This window comes from Eulemur rufifrons, chromosome 9 (genome assembly GCF_041146395.1).
Source record: "Eulemur rufifrons isolate Redbay chromosome 9, OSU_ERuf_1, whole genome shotgun sequence".
In the NCBI taxonomy this organism is placed as follows: domain Eukaryota; kingdom Metazoa; phylum Chordata; class Mammalia; order Primates; family Lemuridae; genus Eulemur; species Eulemur rufifrons.
This window is the reverse complement of record NC_090991.1, coordinates 12,059,404-12,085,346: the sequence shown is the minus strand read 5'-3', so window position 1 is coordinate 12,085,346 and position 25,943 is coordinate 12,059,404. Positions and strand designations below refer to the sequence as shown.

Genomic DNA, 25,943 nt, shown 5'->3' with positions numbered 1-25,943 from the left:
CTGGGGAGAGGCCGCCCTCCACTGCTACCCTGGGCCCCCCTCCTGCTCTGTGTCCTGTGAAAGCTGCTCTGGGGACCTTCCATTGCCACCTCCCAGCCCAGACCGAGGGTCCTGCAAACTACCCCCGAGGATGAAATCCAGCCTCCCACCTACTCTGGTAGGACCCATGAAGATGGCTTATACATTTTTAAATGGTTAGGAGAAAAAAACCCAAAAGATGAATGATATTTCATGACATGTGAAAATTATATGAAATTCAGATTTCAGCATCCATAAAGTGTCCAATAAAAATGTATTGTCACACAGCCATCCTCATCCATTTACATATTATCTGCAGCTGCTGTCTTGCTACAATGGCAGAGCTGAACAGTTTCAACAGATGTGGTCTGACCCAAAAAGACAAAACTATTTACTCCCTGACCCATTGCAGAAAAGGTTTGCTGACTCCTGCTTTGGATCTTCAAGCTTGGCTCTGCTCTAAGAAATCTGACCATATCCGTGACCTTCCTCTCACTCCAGCCTTACCAGGGACAACTTCACTGTGGCAGAGGAAACAAAAAAGACCCACTTTCTAATGCTGATATTCAGCCTCCCTAACTCGCCTTTGATGAGGTGTGTCTGCCAACCTAGCGCCAGGTTAGGAGACTTTCACCTTGACACGACTCTTTCCCATGAAGGACAGAGGGGCCAGAAACCGGTCCATATGCCCAGGGACCCTACCCTCCTGGTCCAAACTGCCCATCAACCTCTCCTCTCAGGAAGCAGAAAATTGTCCTTCCCCCTACCCCCCTCTCTCCTCCTCCCCAAAAAGTAAGTGTTGTCCCCTGTTGGCCAGTCTGACCCAACTCTTTACAGCTCTTGGACAGCAAACGTACTCTGACCACCCAAGGGAGACACCAGCTTTTGAAAACGCATTTGAAATTGAAAAATGCTGATAAAATCACAGCTTTTCTTTCTTACCAAATAAGGCAGAAAGTTGAAGTTTCTATTCAATCCAGAATGTTCCCTTTTATCGTTCACGTGAGGAGAGGAAATGGTATAAAGTGTGTTCTTGAAAGCCAGTCAAACCCGGAAGTTCCCAGCCCTGCCGTTTGAACGTTCATGGCAAGAGGTTTGAAATGTATCCTGGAGACCCAGCGACTGGGAGGCTCAGCAGTGGCTTTGGAGCAGTTTTCAAAGCTGGTGAGTCTGGGGCCTTGTGAGGTGTCCTCAGACGTGAGCTCACTTTGCTGCCTCCCAGCCAATCCCAGGACCACACCAGGGAGGGGCCTGCATTGGCTCGGATGTGGCCCCTCCGGCAAGCCACACGGACTGGGGTGTGACCCCCACTTTGAGCCAGGAGAATTTGGAAAAGTAACTCTTCTCTCTGGGCCAGGCGTTCTTCCTCTCCGGAATGAGAATGTTCATAGTGTACTTGAGAGGAATTTGGGAGGATTAAGTAAGTGATGTGATGTTGGTGAGCACACTGCTCTGGCACATCACAGGACGTGCTTAACCCAAGTGAAAACAGCCGTGACAGGCAGCACCTTGTTTCCCTGGGAATTTGAGCCCCTGGAAATAGAAAAGCGAACTTTGTGTTTTCTCAGCACCTTTGCTTAAAAGCTCATGAAGACCATCTGCTGTGCCTCCCCCAACAGACACTAACAACAACAGCAACAATACATAACCGTGATGGGTTTGGAGTACGGACCAGGTGCCAGGGCATGTGCTTTACATATTAATTCATTAAAATCTCATAGAAACTCGACGAGGCAGGTATTAGTACTGTATTCTCCCCCTTTACAGGCTTCGTCTGCCAGTACCACACTCTCAATAAAGCATGCTACATCGACTATGCCTTGGGCGGGGAGGTGCTTTTTGAGAGATGGAGAAATTCTGGAAAAGGCACTAAACTTCATGTTTGCATCCATGTTAAGGAGAAGGAAGAGGACAGGCACAGGCGGTGAGATGCCAATGAGATTGAGCTTCCCACAGGAACAGGACCCTGACGTGACCATGAGAAGGTAAGACACTCATGCAGAGAAATTCACAGCAACAGAGGAATTGTATCCACGCCTTCCACAGCCCACCCCCAGCCTCAGAGAACAGAGAGGCTGCAGCTAAGACATGGGTCAATCAAGGAACACTGTGCTTTTAAAGAAAGCACCCCATGAGGCATCTGTTCTCAGTTGTCCCAAGCCAAGGATGTGTGTCTGACCTCAGGACCGAAGGTTAAGTGACCTGCCTAGAAATTATTCTGCCCACATAAAATCTCCCCAAAGAGAGGATTTGATTGGATCTGCCAGCCATCACTCAGTGTAGAGCAAAACTGATGCCACGTCACCTTTAGAAGGCTTGGATTCCTTCTGTTTTGTCCCCATCCAGCTGCTTCTGATGTGTGAACCTATTCTTATGCAATTCCCTCCAGCTGGGGAGATCCCTTGCTCTCACTAACTGGCATATTCTTTTTTTTTTTTTTTGAGACAGAGTCTTGCTCTGTTGCCTGGGCTAGAGTGCAGTGGCGTTATCCTAGCTCACAGCAACCTCAAATTCCTGGGCTCAAGCGATCCTCCTGCCTCAGCCTCCCGAGTATCTGGGACCACAGGTGCACACCACCATGTCTGGCTAATTTTTTCTATTTTTAGTAGAGACGGGTCTCAATCTCCTGAGGTCAAGCAATCCTCCTACCTCGGCCTCCCAGAGTGCTAGGATTACAGGCGTGAGCCACCATGCCCAGCAACTAACCAGTGTATTTTTTAGCTGGGGCAACTATAATAGAAGTGGCTTGTGGGGAGAAGGGTGGATGGGGCCTCTCTCTTCAAAGGGTGGCTGTAAGACTCCCTGGGCAATTACAGTAGGTTAAAATACAACCATAAATTGGGGAAAGAATTTCAGCTGAAGCTCAGCACATGGCGTGTAAATTAGACCATGCCACCCCCCTGCTTAAAACCCTCCAATGGCATCTCAGTCTGAATAGAAGAAAATCCACACTTCACCATGACCCGCAGGCCTTGCTGGATCTGGCCCCTGCCTACCTAGGTAACCTTCCCCCTCCCCGTCTTGCCTCTGTGCCTCAGACACGACGTCATTCCTGCCACAGTGCCTTTGCGTTTGCTGGTCCCTGGGTCAAGATTATTCCTCACCCAGATCTTTGCATGAATGATACATTGGACAAGCCCCATATGTAAGATGTGATCAAGATACTACTTTATTTTTTGATAACTGTGCACCTTTCAAATATATTCGGTGCTGGTCATCCTCACCTGTTCTTCGATGGAAACTCAGACAGATCCTTGACTTTTCTGTGAACCCTTAGGCAATGGGCAGTCCTGGGGTCATTTTCAGTCATAAAACACTATTAGATTCAATGATATGAATGTGTCCAGCCTAAAATATCGATTAGTGCTTCAATGGTCCCCTGTCCCTTCACACCTAGACTCACGTCTGGAGCACCATCTTTGAGGAATGGATGTGGTCAACTCCTTTTCCCTCTCTGCCCTGCTCTTCCACTTGCCAGCTGCTATTTCAGATCCTGTTAGAATTAAAACTGGCTGAAGGTGTGGGGAGGAAAGGGTGGAACAGTTCTTATTTAGCTGGGTGGCTTGCCACTCTCTGAGCCTGGCAGCTGATTAGAGCCAACTGTCACCTGCAGGTGCTTTTGTGGATTTTGCTGGAGCCCCATCCTCACAGCTGAGGACCTCCTACTGCAATGCTCATGCCCTAGGCAAAGCAATGCATTCGTTGGGCAGGCTGTCCCCCTGCCGGGAGCACCCCTCTTCCCGGATGGTCCACTCCTCCCACATAGACACTGAGAGTTGGAGCCCCTCCTTCTCTTAGTCCTTTGAGCCCAGACTTTAAAACTATATCCTGAATCCAACCACTTCTCCCTTCTCTACGCCTATGCTCTGAGTTCAAGCCACCATCATCTTTTGCCTGGTGTGAAAGGCAGAATTCTAGTATGCATCCTGGATTCCTGCCCCTGGTGCCCTGTGTGGTAATAATCCCCCCCGCTGAGTGTGGGTGGGATCTATGACTAATAGACATCTCTCCTGTGATTAGGTTACATTATATGGTGGAGGTAAAGGGATTTTGCAGATGGAATTAAGGCCCTAAGTTTTCTGACTTTGAGTTAATCAAAAGGGTTATTTTCAAGGTGGATCTGATCTACGCTTTCAAGGCGAGCCCTTTAAAAGAAGGCCAAAAAGCCAGGGGCTCTCTCTCCTGCTGGCCTTGAAGAAGGAAGGCACCATGAGTCCCACAGATGCAAGGAAATAAATTCTGCCAACAACCACATGAGCTTGGAAGACAACTCTGGCCTCAGATGAGACCCCAGTCCCAGCTGACACCTTTGACCAAAGCCTTGTGAGATCCGGAACAGAGGTCCCAGTTAAGCCTTGCCCAGACTCCTGACCCATGGAAACTGAGATAATAAATGTATATTGCTTTATGCTGCTAAATTTGTGCTGATTTATTACACAGCAATAGAAAACCAATGCACTTGGATTATTGTAACAGCCATCTAATTCTCATCCTGCTCTGTTCTTGCCCTTCTTGAGCTTACCGTCAACTCACGAGTGATCCAAATTCAGCAATGCCCTCCAACTTCTGCCACTACAGCCTCCTCACCCCTGGCCTTACCCCAACCCCCATAATGCTATATGCCACACTCTATTATTTTTCATACTATCTGAAGTTACCCCTGCTCAGAAATGGCAGAGGCCATTGATGGCAAGCCGTGGAGCTGGAAGATTACCTGATCTACCACCTCTGCAGCCCTTCCCCAAGCTTCAAGCTTCTGGCAACATCACCTCCTCCCATTTGTTTCTCCAGCCCCTGGGGAAGTAACTGCTTCCTGCAGTTACTAGTGTCTGGGCTAACTCAGTGTCCCCCTTTTTCCTCTTTCCATTTTCCCATATGCATGTAACCAATTTCCTACATTCAATCACCCTTGTCTGAAATACCTGCTGTGGTTTCTGTTTGCCTGACGGCCTCACCACTCTTACTGAGTCAGCCTGAGTGAGTCTCAGTTCCTTGCAACCCAAAGGTCTTTGACCATGACAGAGAGGATTTGAGATTTGTCCACAGACAGTAATAGATGGCAGTGGAAATTTGAATCCTGGTCATCTCTCTCCAGTACACCCCTGTGGGATCATACAGATTAAAAAAAAAAAAAAGTTTTGTGGAATGAATAAATGAAAGTGAGAACAACCACAAGCACCGTATACTCTGACTTCCTTCCCTTAGACCAGTCATGGATTAACACTTTGTTACCTGAAGGATTTTAAATCACCTATCCATCCACAAAACACTCAGACATTAGGCTCTTGTCCAAACTCCTCTCACATCCCAGACTGCAATTTCCTCTGAATAAAGTGATTGCACTATCCTTTTACAGGGGAAGATTAGTCTTCCCAGTCGGGCGACAGGAGCCAAATGGGAGATGAAGCATTCTGCCTCCTCTCCACCATCTGCTAACATAACCCCAAGCCATCCTCAGGTTTGTGCTGTCCTGGCTTGGCTTGCTCTGGACAGGGCTGTGGATGCCTTGATTGCCTTGCTGTCAGTGTGTGCACTCTCTGAGTGCATCCTGCGTTTCCACTTGCCCCTCCTGCCTCTTCAGAGGAAGCATCCAATGTCACATGCATCTGCCAGCTGAGCTCTAGTCCAGGAAGGACCACAGCAAGGATAGGAGACCAGAATCAGTGTCAGAGCTGGTTTTTGCACATTTAGGTCTCTTTGCTTTTCATTACTTTGTGGGCTTCTGTTTACATGTTATTCTCAGTCTCGGATGCCATGAATATAGAGCCCATTGGGGTTGAGTTGAATTCAACAAAACCAGCCATTATTGCTACAAAAATGTGACCTGCCAAATTCAACATACATCTCATAATGGAATGGGGTCCAACATCTGAGTCAAACATTTCCCTTTGGATCTGCTTAGGAAAGAAGGACGAGGGACGAGGACAGTGACCCACACTGCCCACGACACTGGCACCATTTCCTTTATGCATTTCCTGATAAAAGTGAAATGGGCATCACCGTCCATGGCAATCACTTCTTTTCAAATCATTTTACACCACTGACTTGACAAGAGCCAAGAGAGTCAGGAAATTCAATCCTTTCTGATGTCTGCACAGAAGATTAACCACCTCAAAGAAATTAGGAAAGTGTCTTCATAACCGTGACTTGAAGACATTGCTATTCAGTATGTTAATGAAAAATCCATTGATGTTTGGCATTTATCAGGTGTCAAAAATTAAATTTAGCTGTCCTGTGATTTTAATTAGTGTTAACCCAGTTAAGCCAGCAGGTAGCTGCCGTGATTCAAGCAGACACCTTCATCTGCATATCTTTTATTGGCAAACACGCAGAGAAAGGAGTGGGTGCATGCAGGAGCTTCGTGAGAAGGTGATGTTTTGAACTGGACTTTGAAGGAGTTTGACAACTGTTCAAAGGGGAGACGCTCATTCCAGGAAGAATGAACGGAACGTGCAAAGGGGTAGAGACTTAAAAGAACAAGACACATTCCCAGAATAGCAAACAGTGCGGTTTGCCTGGAGAGTGATGAGGAGATGAGAGGGGAGAGGCAGGCAGAGGCCTGGTGGTGAAGATCTCAAAGCTAGAGCCGAAATCATCTTATAGAAACTGGGAGTTATTAAAAGCTTTGGGGCAAAATGTGACTTGATTATATCTGAGTTTTAGAAAGAGAACTCCAGGAGCAGGGGGCGGCATGCAGGCTGGAAGACTGGGTGGAAGGCTTTGGGAAATATTTCAGGGGCTTCTTGTAGGTTCTGCACCTTTATTCCAAACATCCTAAGGTCAGAGAGATCAGAGTGAGCTTCTGTGCCATTTCTGCTATAGATGTGTAAAGTATGATCACATCACTAGGTCCTTGGGGTACAAATAGAGGTAAGGGTTTTACATCAGTTCGACAATACATGCAGAAGTAGATTTTGTGCCGCTGTGATCTTTGGAAAAGTCCAAGGGTGTAGCATTAGAGCCCAGAGCAGTAAAGGGTGATGCTAACGGAGTTAAGGTGATGGGACCAAGTGCCCAGAGCCTCATCAACCCCAGGGAGGGAAGCGAGACTTCTTGAGGGGTGGGGTGTAGAGGTACCGTGGGTGTAGGGAAAGGTAATGGACAGTTTGCATAACCACCTGAGCACAGCATCTTTGAAAAGAATACAAGCTCTAGAGTCAGAGAGTCTGTGTGATGGTTTTAAAATATGTCTACAAATTCTTCAACATTTCTCCCTTCAAAAGGCAGCCTAAATCCTTTCCCTTAAGTGTGGGATGGATGTGGTTACTCTCTTCTAATGAATTGAACATGGTGGAATTGGTGGTGTGTCACTTTCAAACAAGGTCATAAGAGACTTGATAGCCTCGTTTTTGCTCTTTCTCAGATCACTCACTCCAGAGGAAGCCACTGCCCTGTCCTAAGGATGCTCCAGCAACCGTATGGTAAGGAACTGAGCCCTCCTGCCAATAGCCAGTGAGGAATAAGGCCTCCAGCCACCAGCCCTGTGAGCTGAGCACACCATCTCTGAAGCAGATCCTCCAGCTCCAGCCAAGCCTTTGGATGACTGCAGCCCCAGCCAACATCTGGGCTAAAACCTCATGAAAGACCCTCAATTACAACCCAGCTAAGCCACTCCTGAATTCCTGGCCCAGAGAAACTGCAAGATAACATGTTTGTTATTTTAAGCTGCTAAGTTTTGGGTAACAGATAACTGATACATCCTGGGTTCAAATCCACTCTCCATCATACACAAATTAAATAATGTGAAGCCTTCGTTTCCGAAACCATAAAATAAGGACAATAGAACACACATTTCAGAGTTGATGTGAGGATCATGTAAGATGAAATATTTGTAAAGTATTCCCCTGATCTGCCAGGTATGGCTGACGGTCCAAAAATCTGTCCAGTTATAAGCACAGCAAATAATTATCAAGTGCAGCTAACCATTGGCACCCAGTCTGGGCTGGAAAGTATGAGTGCAGCTCTGGATGTGTGAACGGGACATAGAAGTGCCTTAATTACCAGGGTCCCCAGTTGACCTCCAGCCTGACTATGGTTTCCTGGAATTCTGGGAAGATGTAGTAAAAACAGAGGTCTCAAAGACTATTGACTTCAGAGTGACCGCAACTGTCATAAAAGGAGGAAACATGACAACTCAGGACCAGCCTTTCACAAGGAATAAATTTTTAGTGTCTTTGCTATCACCGTATCAACCTATAGACCATAAGTAGACAGGAGGAGCATCTATTAATATCTGGGATTTTATCTAGTGGTTTTATCTTCTTGGGGCCTCTTGAGAGCATCCACCCTGAGTGTTAGGACAGGGATGTGGGTACATCCAACATCTTGGCTCCAACCCTCCCAAATGACCTATAAGCACTAACATTACCTTTTATTTAAATCCTAAGAATACAATCTTAGGATTGACATGATTCAACTTGGCATCTGGCATTTTCACCGTGGAGTATGTTTTTAAAGGGGAATATTCAAAGGGAATTGCCAAGAAAATGTAGCTTATTTCTTTCTCTACAACTGATCTAATCTTCCTCACCATCCTGCCTCCCTCTGGCTTACTAAAAGGCGGGAGGAGGTGGGAAATGGACAAACATTAAACTTTCCAATCAATAGTGTCTTGATCTCTGACAGTTTGATGGTCTCTTCTGAATAATTCAGTCCCTTTGTGATACAATCTCCAGCTCTCAGATTTCTTCCTTCTGCCTCTGCTTCTCTCTGAGATGGAGTCTGAGTGGCTGGGAGCTTCCGTGCCTTCGTGGCTGAGAAGAGAAGGGGTCTTCTGGTCTTGGTCTCCCACAGTAGTGAGGCACATTATCTCATCTTTGAGGGAGTTATGTTGATATCCCCTTGGAGTCCAGGGTTCCAACCATGCAGACGCTGGACCTTCATCCTCATCCCATGCACTGGTGTGTCCTCTGCACCTCCAGGACTTCTGGCTCCCTGCACAGCATGGCACGCACAGTACGGGGGCTGGGGTGCCTCTAGGGGGTTATCTACCAGGCCTCACCCCCAGCCAAAGCTGTCCCTTCCCTCTTGGTCTGTAGTGACCTGTCTCTGAGCCAGAGGCTTGGCTGCTCCTTCAGAACTAGATCCCCACTGCGTGCCCAGAGGAATGGTCCGCACCCTTTACCTTTTTAAGCGCATCAATATCTCTGTGGATTTTTCTTCATCTTTGCCAGGTTAGGTGCATATGACCCGGCCTGGCTCTCTTAGTACATAAACTCTGGGACACCCCAAACTAGGAATTACTGAGGATGAAAAAAATGCAACAGTTAACAATGAAAAACATTTTCCCTATTGCACAAATTCTGGAATGGATTATTCATTTGGGAAGCTAAGATCTGCATGTTCCCTGACCCGTGGAGACCTGGCTGTGCTGTGGGAATATGGGCTGATAGAGACCCACAGCAGTTTGAATAGCAGTGAGCAGGAAATGGTTAGAAGGTCAGTGCGTAATTCTCATGTGCCCTAGTGACAATTATTACCTTTGTTTTTAGCATCCCCAAAATAAGGATGTGAACCCACATGCTCTGATACAAGGGAGCAAGGTATCAAATAGTGATGTCTAGGAAGGCAGAGTAGCAATCCCAAAAGCTTTTCCCACCGCACAGTGTGAGCATGCCCTGTACCTGCACACACACACACACACACACACACACCCTCGGGCGCTCCTGGCCCTCGCCTTCGGCGGACCAACACAGCACATCCATCCTTCCCTTGGCCTTAAGCGGTGGGTTTCTCCAAACAGAACACCAGCTCTGCTTCTCAGCCCAACAGTGTAAGGGGCTGTCTCTCAGGAAAGGGAAGGAAGAGACTGTTGTTCCCCCTAGACATCCTTGTGCAGTTCTTATCTCTACTCCCCAGTACCGCCCTCGTTTCCATGCCATTTGTGACACCCGCCGGAAGTGCAATTTTGGCAGCAATCAATCCTAATCTTTCCTGCATGCTGGAAGTCCAGCAGGCGGCTGGGGCACAGCCCCCGCTACACTTCAGCAGAGCAATGGGGTCCGGGCTGAATAGCAAGGGGCTGTTTTGAATGTCAGCATCCTGTACTTGGACACCATCAAACCAAGCTGTGAAGAGACCGGGTCAGAAGCAACCCCGAGGACCGAAGCCATCACCTCCCCAGCCTCTGAGACTCTGTCCTGTCTGTACTCCAGAGAGACCCAGTAAGCCTGTCAGCGGCAGCAACAAAGGGCCCCTTGTTTATTCGGGGGTGTGGTAAGAGAGTGACCTAGGATGGCAGTGGAGCAGCTGGGACCCTGCCTATGGCTTTTAAGTCTAATTTACCTGTGGTAACGGAGGTTCTTTTGGTTAAAAGTAATTAATCTCTTCTTGAAGTGGCAGGTGGTTGGAACAGTTTCTTTTACTTTCAGCAAACCCGCACAAGGCACAAGAAGCCTCATGAACAGAAGAAAGGAATTAGTCAAACGCAACAATTGGGACCTGATTCCTTAGCAGCCAAACAGGAATCAGGAAAAGAGACTCAGGCTGTTTGAAGAATCTCTTTTATGCTTCCAGCACACATATCTCACGTCAAGTTTATTGCTTTCAATTGCAAGGGACAGAAAACCCAGGATAAACTCATTAAGACAAAAATAAAATTCATGACCATATTATAATCGAAGAGTCTGAAGCTAGCATCAGGCATGGACTGATCCAGGGTTTGAATTGTGTCACCAGTAACTAACTTTCTCTCTCTCTCTCTCCCTCTCTCTGTCTCTCTTCCTCTCTCTGTATGTCTTCGTTTTGCTCTCTCTGTTGACTCCTTTCTCACCTGAGCTCTGCTCCCATGGCTGAAAAATGGCCGCCAGCAGCTCTTGGGGCTATCTGCAAATCCAGTGGGCAGGAGGGAGTGGAAGCCATCTTTGTCCTGACAGTCATAGCAAAATCATGATACTCTCTCTGATTGGACACGCTTCAGTCAGGAGACATCCATGAACCAATCGTCGAGGTCCAGAGCAGGTAGTGTGCTAACTGGTGCTAGCCTGGGTGGCATGGCCCCTCCTGGCACGTGGCTGAGCCTGAGGGAGGGCAATCCATAAACGAGATTGGAGCTGTTGCCAGGAGACCAGGGAGGGAATGTGCAGGTGCTGAAGAGGAAAACAGCCATTGTCCTCTACAATTACTGACATTTAATGAGCTCCAGCTATGTGCAGAGGGCTTCCCGCGCCATCTCTCATCTACCCTCTCAACACCACCGTTCCTGCTTTATAGACAACACAACCAAGGTCAATGCAACTGAAAAACTTGCCCGATGGTAGCCAGCTCACGAGTGGCAAAGGAAGGATTTAAAACTGGGACCCCAAGCCCATGCTTTTAACAGTTCCAGCCTCTGTGCAGGCTCTTTGAGCTCCACCATGGAGACCGTCTGAGAGGCCCTGAGCCAGGACCCATCCGCAACATGATCAGCCCATGCCAGCGCCTTACTCTGGACACTGCAATCATACGACAATGAGTTTTTGTTCATCTAATAAGTTTAGTCTGGATTTTCTATCACTTGAAATGGAGAGAGCCCTAATCACTGCCAGTACAGCTGGTCTGTTTTCGGAAAGTGAACTTGCACTGAATCCTTGAGGACTGAGCTTCTGCAAGTGAGAATTCAGCTTCTGCAAAAAGAGAACAATTCATGTATTCTGGTATCTTAATGCCACCAGTTGTGGACATCTTTGGAAGTTCAAATTCATCTTCAGAAATAACCAGTCCTTTTCCAAGTGAATCACTTTTACCCCCATCCCCAAGTCCTTCCCACAAATCACAGCCAAGACTTGCTATTGCTTTCCTTGCTGTTCCTGTGCTGAATCAGGAAGCTCCTTATCTTATCTGGACCAGATACAGCCCCTCCAGGGAGCCATCAGGCATTGCAAGGCAGAACGTCTCTTCTGCAGAGAACACCCAAAGCTGAGTGCCCCAAAGCATCCATCTTCAGGATGAGCTGACTGGGGGAGATCAATGCAGGACAAAGATAAGCTTCCAGGTGAGCAGTGGGAACTGCCGACAGCTGATAGGGCTGCTTCAAATGTCCACAGTTTAGGTTGACAAAGCCAAGGGGAGAAACGTGCAAGCCATGAGTTTAGCAGTTCCGCCTGCAGCTAGAACACAAGTGCAGCCTGTCCTGGGGCTCCACTTGGTGGCTCTTCCATCCCCTCCAAGGTCGGAGCTTCCCCTGCTTGCTCGGGCCCCACCCAGCGTCCCGCTCAGCTGCCCTGTGCAGGCATTTAGAGGGAGAGCAAAGCTTTCCACTCTTCACACTGTGCTTTGGTAGATGTATTTCCTCTCTTGAACTCATTATCTGCCCCCCACAGCCTTCCCTCCCTCCACTTCCAATATAGTCTCTTTTTTTGGTTAATGGTTTTAAATAAGCTAAATTATTATTAACATTTTAGTGCCCCCACCAAATCCCGCAATCTGGTCACTATCTACATGGGTGGTTCTCCGCCTTAGCTACACATTAGTTTCACATGTGAGTCTTGTTTTTGATACAGATGCCTCCCTCCGCCCCATCTCTGTCAGGACAGTTTAAACTTTTTCAACTATGACCGGCAGGAAGAAATACATTTTGTATCAGAGCTCAGAACACTCCTCTAAATGTAGGAAACCACCCATACCCTCGCTGTGTGGGGGGGACTCCGCTATCCCCCAGCACCTTGCTTTTAGTCCAGTGAGACTCAGTTCAGACTTCTGACCTATGGAGCTGTAAGATAATAAATATGCATTGTTTTAAGCCACGAAATTTATGGTAATTTGATATCGCAGCAATAGAAAACCAGTGCAAGACCTTTTCCATGCTCGGGAGTCGGTTCAGGTGGTGCTAAAGACCGATACACAGGTAGGTCAAGACAGGGCAGGCAGTGTAGGTCTTACACCGCCAAAATACCAAGAGACCCTCCAAGATGTGCTCCTCGCGGATTCCATCGTGATAACTCAACAACAGCAACACCCATCTCTGAGTTTGGTTTCGGCAATCCCAGCCCTATGGCTGCAAGTGGAAAGAGATTCTTTTGGTGTAGTCACATTATTTCCCATTCCTGGTGGTCAGGTGTGTGTGTGTGTGTGTGTGTGTGTGTGTGTGTGTGACGCAACAGAAGCTACTCTAACTTAAGCCAGAAAGGAATCTATTGGAAGATGCTGAGCGGCTGTGGGGTGAACGCAGAGTTGAACCACAAGGCCCCCAGAGGGGCAGGAGCTACTTCTGTTCCTTTGAACAACAAAATCTTTTGCTTCACAGGGCTATTTTGAGGATCAAATGAGAGCCTAGAATGGAGAAAAAAGTGTCCAGGAGATTGTGAAACCCTGCACACATGCTCTTGCTGCCACTTTCATTGGGATCTTTCATTAAGACCTGACGTGGGAGTATCCTTGTGGGTAGAACTTGGGAATTCAGACCGAGGCTCAGAGCTCACCTTTTCCAAAAAGCCCCACCAGACTCAGATGTCTCCTTCCCTCTGCCAGAACCCTCCCCACCCTCCCCAGGGCCATACAGCAGACTCCCTAGTGCCCTGGACGTTTGGTTTGCTGGTCAGAAAACTGCTTATTCCTGCCTAGCACTCTCCAAACTGGTAAGACCAAGATACACAGTTGGGGGAAGAACGAGAGGTTAAGGCTCCAGGGCAAGATTGGCCTTCAGGGCAGCTATCAATAATCCAAAGGATGTTATGAAGAGAAACTGAGGCAGGACAGACATGCACTCAAGCACTGGATTTGCTACTCCACTGAAATTTCCCCAAACACACTGCTCAAGCAATTGTTGAGTATTTCAGTAAGCCAGCTCTGTGCTAAGCTCTACCTGGACCATCTCACTTACGGCTGCAACAACTCTGTAGGATATCAGGCCCACATCAGAGATGAGAACCAGCTTCAGAGAGAAGCCACTTGCCCAAGGGTACACGGTCTGCAGATGTCAGAGCTGGGGCCTGAACCCTCACCACGCCAGGCTCGATGGTGCGAGATGCCTCACCCACCGGGGCACTACTTCTTTGCACGGTTTCCACATCAGCCGTGGCTTTCTCTGCTGCTCCCCTCTCTCCTGGGACTGAGAGCTTCCAGCTCAAGTGCCAATCCCCCAGGAGCAGCCTTGCTGGCTGTTGATAATTAGCAGGTACTTAACATCTAGGAGTCACTAATGCACCGGATGTAGACCGCAAATACAGCACTAAACCCCTGGCAAGGCCAGCCTCCCTATGAGGCTGAAGCCTCTTCACCTGCCATCTCACTGACTTCTTAGCAAGTCATGGCTTTCTTATCCCTGCCTTTCCATCCACTGAGACATGCAGGGGACAAAAAAGTCCATCTGTGTCCTCTGGCTTTCATTTTCTTTGCCCAAGGCAGTTCTGCACTGTCAAGGGCTAATTCCACAGTGGATAGATCCTTACATGTAAATGGGCCCAGCTGGAGGCTGAGCCATGACCCTGGCCCCACTCAAGGCTGCCTCCCCAGCCTGCGCATGTCGTGTATCAGGGAAGGGAGGATACCTTGTGTATTCTCGCTGCTCCTCCCCCAGGTAGGTGGTTGGATGGTGGAAGAGGCGGCTCAGAGGCACAAGATGAGCTTTTGAGAGCTCAGGGCTCTCCCCTGCAGGGAACCCCAGTCCCCCGCACTCTCTCCTCTGAATGCCGGGGGCCCCGTGCTCAGTGGCTAGCGAAGCAGCAGCAGACAGCACCCGCCTCCCTCCGGCCCCACAGGGAGTGTGAAAATCCTCCCCAGCACACAGGGAAAAAGCTAAAGAAATTTCCTCCCAAGTTTCTGACTGTCTCAACCCACTCAGGTCTCCTTCACCACCTGGGCACATCTAGAGGTTTGGCATCGCGATGAGAGTAGATCTTGAGGGACTGCCTACACTTTTTTTTAGGTGGAAATTTATATAACATAAAAGTAACCATTTTAAAGTGTACCATTCCATGGCTCTGAATACATTTATGATGTTGTGTGACTCTCGCCTCTGTCTAGAGCCAAAATGTTTCTATCATCCCCAAAGGAAACGTCGTAGCCATTGTCTTAGTCTGTTTTCGCTGCTAGGACAGAATGTCAGAGATGGGAGAATTTATAATGAAAAGGAATTTATTTGGCTAATGGTTCTGGAGGCTGGGAAGTCAAGGATCAAGGGGCTGGCATCTAGCGAGGGCCTTCTTGCCGCGTCATCCGGTGGAGGAATGGGGAAGGCAGAAGGGCAAGAGAGCACAGGGAAGAGCAAGAAAGAGGGCGGAATGCATCCTTTTATCAGGAATCCACCCCCACAAAAACTAACGCTCTCCCCATATGACAGCGTTAATCCATTCATGAGGTCAGAGCCGCATGACCTAATCACCTCCTAAAGGTCCCACCTCTCATCACTGTTGCAATGGGGATTAAGTTTCCAACACGTGACCTTTGGAGGACACCTTCAGACCATAGCACACACCAAGGAGTCACTCACCCTTCTCCCCTCCCCTATCCCCGAGCAGCCACTAAACATTTTCTTGTCTCTTTAAATTTACCTATTTTGAACATTTCACACAAATGGAATCATCCAGGATGTGACACTTTTGTGCCTGGATTCTTTCATATAAGCCGATGCTGCCAAGGTTCATCCACGTCGCGGCACCAGGCACACACTTGCACACCAACATTCGAAGCAGCACTATTCACAGTAGCCAAAAAGTGGATATGACCCAAGTGCCTACCAGTGGACGGACAGATACCCAGAACGTGGTATATCCATACAGTGGAATACTATTCAGCCGTAAAAAGAAAGGAAGTTTCATAGAGGCAGAAAGTAGAATGGCAGTGACCAGGGGCTGGAGGGAGGGGAGAACGGGAGTTAGTGTTTAACAGGTACAGAGTTTCAGCTGGGGAATATGACAAATGTCTGGAGCTGGATGGTGGTGAGGGTTGTACAGCAGTGTGATGTACTTAATGCTACTCAAAAACAATTAAAATGTTCAGTTTCATTATGTGTATTTTACCACAATTAAAAAAACACAAAGTAATGATGTACCTGTATACACTGCAACATGGGTGGAAAAACGTTGTCCATTCAAAGCATGTAACCCGCAACATAATAATGAAAACCGTATGACCTTGAAGACATCATGCCTGCGTCCCCACCCTCCCCTGCCTTTGTGGCATGTCTGTTGTTATATAAAATGAGCCTTTAAAACAACTTCCTTCCAAACAACTCCAGGAAAAACCTGTAGGAGACTTTGATTTATTCACTTAATAAGCTGCATCTAAAAGCGACATCGATACGTGAGCTCATCAGATTCAAATGTAACGTGCATTTACAGAGCTTCCGTTCTGAGCAGGTCTGGACTGAAACCCCACGTCGTTGCCCTAGTCGTTCTCACAAATACACGCCGTGAGCGTCACAACCACCATCATTCTCATTTAACACGTAAGAACATGGATATAAGTAAAAATTTCTAGAGTTTCGGTTTTGCAAGATAAAAAGAGTCTGGAGGTGGGTCATGGTGACAGCTGCACAGCGACGTGATGGACTTCACGCCCCTGACCTGGACGTTTTGTGTATGTCACCACAACTAAGGAAACAAAGCTCATGAGCCAATTTCATGAAGTCCCACAGTGGCAGGGATGGGCACAGACACACGGAAGATGGGGGACAGTCTTCAGATGGCCAGAGCAAGTCCAGAACAGCGGGAGAGCTCTGGGTTGGGAGTCCAGGGACTAGGCTATGGTCCAGGCCCCACCAACAGGCCCTCAGCACAATCCCAGGCAAAGTTTTTTTCATTCACTGGCTCCAAAAACAGGCAAACAAAAACCTTCAGATTCTCTGCTTCCGAGTCTGTGTCTGTGGACACAGAACACCATTAAAGATGCCAAGAGCAGCCTCACACGGGGAAGAGTAAACTCCCTCATTCCTGGCCGGGCATCAGATAGAGAGAATGAGCTACTAATTCCGACAGAGGCGCCAGGTGCCAAGAGGCGCCCAAGGTACTCCCCGCCTGCAGAGACAATAATGGTTTATGACTCTGAACTCACCGGAAGGTGAGCTGGGTCAAAGCCGCAACTTGAATGTTTGTTTAAATCTCTGTCCAAGAATCTCTCAACTTGCCGCTGGAAGATAATGAGTTCTGAGCCACACCAGAGTCAGGCGCTCCGTGAGTTCCATGCAATCTGCTCTTTGATGAGAAATCCATGCATATTAATCACTAAAAAGGAAAAAAAATTAGAAAACCACCATCATTTACTCAGAAAATATTTACTGAACACAACTGTATGCTGGACACTGTCCTGGGCCCTGGAGATAAATAACAGAGAGAAATGGAAGAGACAAGTCTCTGTCCTCCAGGAGTTTGCATGTTGGTGGTGGGTCCTGCCCAGCTTGGATGGGAGAGTCAGGGAGGAAGACAGCGCAGGGAAGGGGTGAAGGGGGCGGAGAGCGCAGCTGCAGAAAGGGCAGCCGGGAAGGGAAGGGAAGGGAAGTTGGTGCTGTCTGAGCCGGGGCCTGCAGGGCGGGCAGAAGCGAGCATGCAAGTAGCTGCAGAACGAGCGTGCAGAGCAGAGGAAGGACAAGGGCAGGCACCTCAGGGTGGAACTGGCCTGCATCAGCGCCTTCCTCTGGTAAAGTCTCCAGGGAACACCGATGGCCCTGAGCGGAGAGGTCTGGGAGAGCACCTCTGTGCAAACCTTAGGACAGAACCCAGCCCGCACACTCAGGAGAGAGCTGATGGCTAGAAATTTGAGACAGGAGGATCAGAAAGAAGAGAAAGAGAAGAGGGGCAAAAAGAGGAGAAAGAGAGAGGGAGGGCAGAAAAGAGGGAAGAGGGTGAAAGAGGAAAAGAGAAACAGAGAGAGAGAGACACTGGGTCCCTGCCCTTAAGGATCTCACAGACTGTGGAGGGGACAGACATGCAAACAAATGATCACAGTGAAGTACAATATGTGCTCAGGTACAAACAGTACAGACAGCAGAATGGTTATGTCTGCAGCAAGTCAAGGAGTTCTTCTGAGAGGTGGTGTCATGAGAGCTGGTTTTGAAGCATGAGTAGGAGTTCTCCAGAGAGACATATTGGGATGACTTTTGCAGGGAGAGGCAACTACATTTGGAAAAGCCAAAGGGAGTGAAACAACACGGGGTTGTCAGACAAGTACATCTGATGTGTTATTGGCATAGAACAGGCAATTGGAGAGGACCGAAAGAAAACATAACTGCAAAAGGCAGCAGGGCCATGTTGGAAAGGCCTTGAATGCCAGACCTAGAGGCTTGGACTTGATGCTGTAGCTGACCAGGGAACAACCAAAGAGTTATGCAGGTGAGAGACTTGGGGTTAGATGTGAGTGGGAAAGAGTGCTCCCGCGGCGGGGTGAAGGGTCATCCAGTAGAGGCATCCTGGCCTAATAGGGAGGCTGTTTACGAATGGTCAAGGCAAGAAATGACGTCTTTGCTAGTGATGGTGGACAGAAAAGGGGGGTTCCAGAGATGTTTCAGGGGCACAGGGACAGGGTTTGGTGATCTAATATGGGGGAGAGCAGGTGAGGGAGAAGGGAGATGTAGGGAAACTCCTGTGTTTCCAGCTTAGGGGCAGCAGGGCCACCTCTGAGCCGAGAGCCGGGGACAGGAGCAGGCTTGGGCCAAGGTGATGAGCTCCTTATGACGTGTAGAGTGTGAGGATCTGTGGCATGTACTGGGGGGGTGTCCAGGAAATGAGTGCTGAACAGGCGCAGAAGGGAGGGGCTCCAGAGGGCCCCTCGGGCTGCGGGACAGGGAGGGCTGACCTGGACACCAACAAGACATGCTGAAGAGACAAGGACCCGTCAGCTCCTGCTTCAGCAGGAGAATCGCAGGGACCTGCACCTCCCGTCCTTCTCTTTTTTGGTCAAAAAATTCCACAACTCTCTATCCACATGGACTTAGAGAGGGCTAGTCCTTTCTCTGCCTCTAGAGAGACTCTAGTATGTGACCCCAGTCCCCTTCTGTGGGTGTAGAGCGGTGTCCTGCTTCCCTTTGCAGACGGAGTGTTCCTCAGAACACGGTGCTCAGGGCTCCTGCAGACAGTCACGGGGCCACATCTCCTTCCCTCTTCCCCATCCTGAAGCCTCTTCTTCCTGTGACCAGGTACAGGTGTTGCTGACGTGCTCAGGTGTTGATGAGGGGCATGTCTCATAGGCCAGTTTTTCCAGGCTCCACCCCGTCTTCCAATTCTATGTCCCAGGCATGTGTGGGGCTTCTGGCCAGCCCTTGCAGGGCCTTGATGCCACTAGAAACAAGAGCTGCTGGAACACCAGCTTCCTTCCCTTCCCCTTTCCAGGGACCCACACTCTATCCCCCACTCAACTCCAGTCTTCCCCCACTTGAATCCTGGCCCCTTTGAAGACTTCTCTGCAGTGCCACTGCCTCCAAGAAGACTTCCATGATGCTCGAGGGCTTGCATCTCTGATCACACCCTGGCCTTATGGTTCTGTGGGTGCTTATCTCATCTCCCCACCCCCAGAGCCCTGGGACTTTGTCTGGTTCATGAGCACAAGATCACGACCACCACAGCCCCGTGCCCAGGGCAGGGCTCACAGTAGCCTTTGATAAAGGACCAACTGTTGATTGACCCAGCCGGAGAGCAGAGGGATCCATGAGCCCTGCCAGCTCCCTCGTACATTTAACAGGTCTTGTAAATCACATAAAATTTTATAATTCGTATAAATTACCTTTTTATGAAGCATGCAAATCACCTGTAAGACACCACCTGTGGATGCAGGCAACCCCCAGAGAAAGCTCGGTTATTCCAATACAGATGAGCATTCTGCAACTCAGGGGACACCCCCATCCTGCCAGGGACCAGCACTCTCCTTTCAGGTGGAGAAAAAGGAGGCATTTACGTGGTAAATGACTGGGCTGGGAACACAACACAGGGTTAAAATTCCAGGTCTGCCCTAAACTGGCTGAGCCCTTGAGTGAGACATATAAACCCCCTAACCCTCAGCTTCCTCTTCTACAGAATAGAAATAGCAACACCTAATTCACAGACCTGCTGTGAAGATTGAAAGTCCTTTGTCAATTATAAAGGGCTACATACATTTTATGACCATGATTTCATTGATTCCCAGCCTCCTTAGGGAGGTTACCCGTGACTTTGACCCAGGCCTCACCCTGGAGAACCAAGAAAAGGTCATGGAGAAACCTGGACTTTGGAGCAGACCAAGCCTGACTGTGTGACCTTGGGCAGCTGTCCTGATCTTTCCGAGACTCTGTGCCGTCCACTATAAAATGAGGCTAAACAATTGTCACTGAAAGGACTCAAATGAGACACGGCAGTGCAGGCAAGTGCTCAGCACATTCCTGACATACAGAAGAAGCCCAAACACTATTAGTTCCTCTTTGCTTCTAATTATAGGTTTCCATTTCTATTAGTAAACTAAGATGATCGGATGAGCTAGCCATGAAAATGGGGCTTTCGCCAGGATGTGAGTTCAAAGGAGGTGACAGGCAAGAAAGACTTTGAGGGAGGAAGTGCTGGGTGTGCCTACAAAAACCATTGTTCCAGCCAGGCGTGGGGGGTCAGGCCTGGAGTCCTAGCACTCTGGGAGGCTGAGGCAGGAGGATCCCTGGAGCCCAGGAGTTTGAGGTTGCTGTGAGCTATGATGACGCCACTACACTGTAGCCAGGGCAACAGAGCAAGACTCTGTCTCAAACGAAACAAAACAAAACTATTGTTCCAATCTTTCTGAACAATTGACTTGACTGTCCCAGGAGATGAAGGGGGATGACTCACGCAAAGAAAAAGGGACACAACCGGAGAAGCCTGGCAGATGCCACCTTCACCAAGGTACGCTGACTTCACACGCCTCCTGACAGGATGCACTCAGAGGGACACAATATCACTTCTGCAGAATTCTCGTCGAAAAGGCAATCCTCACTCTAATTGTGAGGCAACATCAGACAAACCCGAGTGGAGAGACAGTCCGCAAAATGACTGGCCAGTATTTTTCAAAAGTGTCCAAGCCATGAAAAGACAGACTGAGGACTGCCCCAGACAGTCAAAATAGGAGGAGACAAAATAGGGTGACAACTGAATGCGATGTGGACCATGAGTAGACAATTGGCCAAATTTGAATAAGCCCTGTAGAGTGGTCAACAGTATTGTGTCAATGCTAATTTCCTCCTTTTGACCAGGATCCCATGGGTGTGGAAGGTGTTAACATTTGGAGAAGCTGGGTGAAGGTACAAGAGAACTCAGTACTGCTTTTGAAACCTTTTTGTAAATCTAAAATTATTTTAAAATATTTTAATTTTTTTTTAAAAAAGAGATCTATTCAAGTGAAGAGCAGTGACTCACACCTCCCAGTATCAGGCATCAACGTGCCCAGGACTCTCTCCCTCCACAACTCCATGAGGATCTGGGGCCGTGGGGTGGGCTTCTCCAAGGTATGGGTTTTACTACTGGTTGGAGTGAGAAGAGGCTCTCCCCGTAACGGTCTGCAGAATCTCTCCCTCACCTCCCTCATCAGACACCGCACAAGGCTCTTCCAAGAAGGTCTTCAGGCTTCAGTGCTCTTCGACTCCTTTCCAGAGTCCTACGAGAGCAGAGAGAAGATCGTGTCATCTTCCTCCATCACTCGCAACAACCGTCTGGAGCCTGCCTGTGTTCTCAAAAGGGAAGGCCACATTTCATCCTCCCTGGGGAGGTCTTGGGTCCTGCTCTCTGGATGAGAGGTCCAGAAACCTACCCATCCATTCCAGCTCCCTTGTCATACAGACAGGGAAACTGAGGCCCAGAGAGGGGAAAGAGCTTATCCAAAGTCAAAGAGCCACTCAGAGGCAAAGCCAGGGCTCTGGAGGCCCAGTGCAGAGTGGGACAGCCATGGGTGGCTACAGACTCCAAACACTGTTAGAATAACATTCAAAGGGGGATCGCTCTCAATCTCACCACCTTGCCCCAAAACAAGTCTCATTGTTCCCCGGAGGGAACACACACCGAGTTGAACCCCTGAGCATCAACCCACACAGACCTGAATTTGAATCCTGGCCCTATCACTTTATACTGTACAGCTTCGAGCAAGTGAATGAACCTCCGAGCTTCAGATACTGCATCTGTAAAACAACTCACGGTGTTCAGAAGGCAGAAAAGCGCAGTGATTCGGTCCAGCAGGCTCGGGTTTGGGTCAGGGCTGCCCCACTCATGTCCGTGTGGCATGAGCAAGTCCCTTGACCTCTCTGGCCCTCCATTTCCCAGCCCGTAAGTCTTTTCTGTGCAGAATAAGACATCGTTTCTTTACAACATTATATCTAAGCACATCTGCATATTAATCACCTTTAATGGCTACAGAACATTCTATTCAGAGTCTGAGTGTGCATGTGTGTGTAATGGTTAAAAACACACATATTTATTTAATATATAATGGCTAAATAAATGAAAACATACATAGTGAATAAAAATATTAAGGTAATATTAAGATAATATTAATGGCTTAACCATTATCTGTATTTTCATTCAACAGTATTTACACTGTTTACCCGCCTGCATACTGGGCATGTCATGGAACCGAGGCGACAGCAGTGAACAACGCCCACTGGGCCCTGACCTCAGGGACTATACACCCCACCTTTGCTGTTCCCTACTCAGTCACTGCCAGCCCCCGTCCCCAGCTCTCTGGAACTTCTCTTCCCAGCCACCCTCAAGCTGAATGCGTCAGAGCGTGCATCCCAATTTTGGGCTCTGAAACTGGGGCCCGGTGAGCACACGTGACACTGCCAACAACAGTCAGCAAACGTCCTTCTTCCTTTGGTAATTTCCTTTGGACAAATTCCCAGGAGTGGGATCACTGCACCAAAGGCTGTGAGCTTTTTAATGACTCTTGATACGTATTATCAAATTACTTTCCAAAGGGGTTGCACCTAATTTGCACACTGCCACCGGCAATGCGTGGGTGCCACAGTTAGACCATGACTGTGTCAGCCCTGGGTATGATAATTGTATTTCTTAATTTGTGCTAATTTAATAGGTGTAAAATTGCATCTCATTTTAATTTTCTTTGATAGTTATGGAGGTCGAACATTTTCTCTAATAAATATACACTTGGATTGCTTCATTCATTTATTGATTCATCTAAAGCATTGTACATTAATCCCGTACTGTATGCCAGACACCGCAGAGTGCCAAAGACTCAGAGAAAGGTAGAGCAGAGACAGACCCTGCCTTCAGGGATCTTGTGTATCCCGTGAGGAAAGCAAGCACGTAGGCCGACAGTCCCAGTGTGGTGGAACAGATCATATGCTAGCGAGCGGCCCAGGGGACATGTTGGGGGAAAAGGAGGGAAAAGGAGGGAAAGAGGGAGGTGACGCGGACGAGGGCACCTGCTCTGGACCAGCCCCTGACAGCCAATGGGCAGACGGGCAAGGACTCTCCCTGCTTGTGTTTATTCATTTGCTTCTCCTGCTGTGCGATGTCTCTGTGTGTGTACGTGCGTGTGCATCTGTGTGTCCAGGTGTGGTCTATGTGCATCTGCTGTGTGAGGGACATACCTGTGTGACATGTGCTGTGCCTTTGGATATGCACCTGGGTGTCTTCGTGTTTGAGCTGTATCGGGCGTGTGCCAAGAGTGGCCTCTGTGTGCGATGGACCAGGGTGTTAGGCTGTGGGCTCTGCGGTTCTGCGTCAGGAGGATGAGCCCAGACGGGCCTGGTTCCTGCGGTGGGGGCTGCGGTGATCTGCAAGGGGCTTCTGCTGGCAGAGGTGCCCAGCTGCGCCCTGCCCCAGCCAGCCTTGGCTGCAGTCCCTGCTCTGTCTACAGGGAGGCACGGAGGGCCGTCCTGGCCTCTCTGGGGTGGGCTCTGTCGTGCCAGGCAGACTTCACATCCTCTCCGAGTTTCAGTCCTCTCTCTGTCGGCTGAATCCCGGCTGAGCCCAGCACCTCCCCTTCTTGCCATGCTCTCTGGCACAAGGGATCCCCAGCAGTGCGTAAACCAGAAAGAGCTCGTTCTCTGCCTTGAATCCCTGGAGGCTTTACGAGAGCACAGGAGAAGCCACCGGCCCTCCAGGAGCCCTGACTGTCCCTGACCCCCAGAGGACAGTAGAAGTGGCATTAGTCACCCTGCACATGCACTGCCACCCCCAGCCTCGGATCACCTATGGAGGAACAGCCATTGGCCCCAGAGCGGGATAAAGGTGTAGGATTGACACACCTGCTTCGTCAAAGGGCCGGGTGTCCCGCAGCCGGCTGCCTTAAATGCCTCTGTGGAAAGCCTATAAATCACCCTGTTTTGCCACCTGAAATAAATCACCAGGACGAGGCAAGAGCTTCATTCCTCCCTCCTCACCTGGCGGCACCCCCAGATGTAAACACTGTTAGCGATTCTCAAAAACTAGTTTATGGAGATGTAATTCACATGCCGTGCAGCACACCCATTTAAAGTGCGCACGGTGCAGTGGGTTTTAGTATATTCACAGAGTTGCACAACCATCACTACAATCTAGTTTTAGTACACTTTCATCACCCCAGAAAGAAACTCTCTGTCATCAGAATCACGCTTCATTCCACCCTCTCTCCCACCCTAACCCTAAGCAACCCTATCTGATATCTGTCTCTGTAGGTTTCCTTATTATAGACATTTCATATAAACTGAATTATACAACATGACTGGCTTCTTCGACTTAGTGACCTCACTGGATATAATGTTTCCCAAGTGTGTCCATGTCATAGCATGTATTAGTACTTCAATCCTTTTTACTGCCAAATAATATTCTACTGTACAGTTACACCAAGTTTACTCATAGATTCATCAATTGATGGACATTTGTGTTGTTTCCACTTTTTGACTATTGTCGACAATGCTGCTGTGAACATTCATGTACAAGTTTGTATGTAGATGCATGGTTTCTTTTTTGCTTAAATATATATCTAGGATGTATAGTCATATGGTAATTCTATGTTTAACTTTTTGAGGAACTGCCAAACTGTTTTCCAAAGTGGCTGCACCATTTGGCATTCCCATCAGCAATGAATGAAGATTCTGATTTTTCCACATCCTCATCAACACTTATTCCCATTTTTTAAAATAATAGCCATTCTAATGGGTATAAAGTGTTATCTTGTTGTGGTTTTTATTATCAGTTCCCTAATGATTAATTGTTAGCAATTTTATATGTATTCTTTTTCTATATATTTTCATATCTTTAACTCATATGCATGTATAGGTGTGAAACTTTGTTGTTGTTTTTTAAATATGTATACACATGAGTTCATTCCCTAACGTATTATCTGCAACTTGCTTTTTCCCCTAATATGTCTTGGAAATCTATCCACATTAGTACAACCATATAAATTATTCCACAGTATAGATCTACCCCAGTTTTATTGGCAATCTGCTGTGGCTATCCATGGAAATTGCTTCAAATTTTCACTATCACAGCTAATGCTTCAATGTAAACATCCTTGGACATGTGTCTTCGTGTATGAATGTGAGTGACACAGATTTCCTAGAAGTGGAATTGTTAAATCGAAGGAGTAGAATATTTTAAATTATAGTAATTGTGGTAGAACTCACCAGACTGATGTTCAATGAGGCTGTAAGCATTTACACCACCAATAATAGCATCTGAAAGTGTGGACAATTTTGACTGCTAGATCTACACACAGTTGGAATAAGCTTTCTCTGGAGGTAGTATATTCCCTTTCATAGGCAGGATAGAAACAGAGAATGAACTTGGTGGGGTGTTCTGGAAAATCAAGTTCAAATGGGGAGGGGGTAAATCTAGACGGTTTTTAAGATCTGCTCCCAATCTGAGAGCTCACGAGTCTATGCAATGCCCGCGCCAGATGGTGAAGGGTTTCCCGGCTCACACCCGCTGTCGTTTCCACACAACCCCCGCTTAACAGCGCATTCCAGATAGAACTGGGGTCCCACATGGATCAGCGCAGGATCAATTCAAAGAATCTGTAGTCTGACAGAAAAACACAGAGCTGAAAGCAACTGTAATATATGCTCACCTCGCAAGAAAGCTCTA

General features: G+C 48.2%; 1 protein-coding gene across 1 annotated transcript in view; it reads right to left on the bottom strand.

Annotated features, from left to right (window-relative positions):
- The window catches only part of WSCD1 (WSC domain containing 1), a 157,794-nt gene extending 140,663 nt beyond the window's left edge, over window positions 1–17,131 (bottom strand). Inside the window, exon 1 of the mRNA XM_069482099.1 lies at window positions 16,987–17,131. The gene's annotated coding sequence lies outside the window, so the exon portion shown is untranslated. The remainder of the gene's footprint in view (window positions 1–16,986) is intronic.
- Window positions 17,132–25,943: the final 8,812 nt, after the last annotated feature.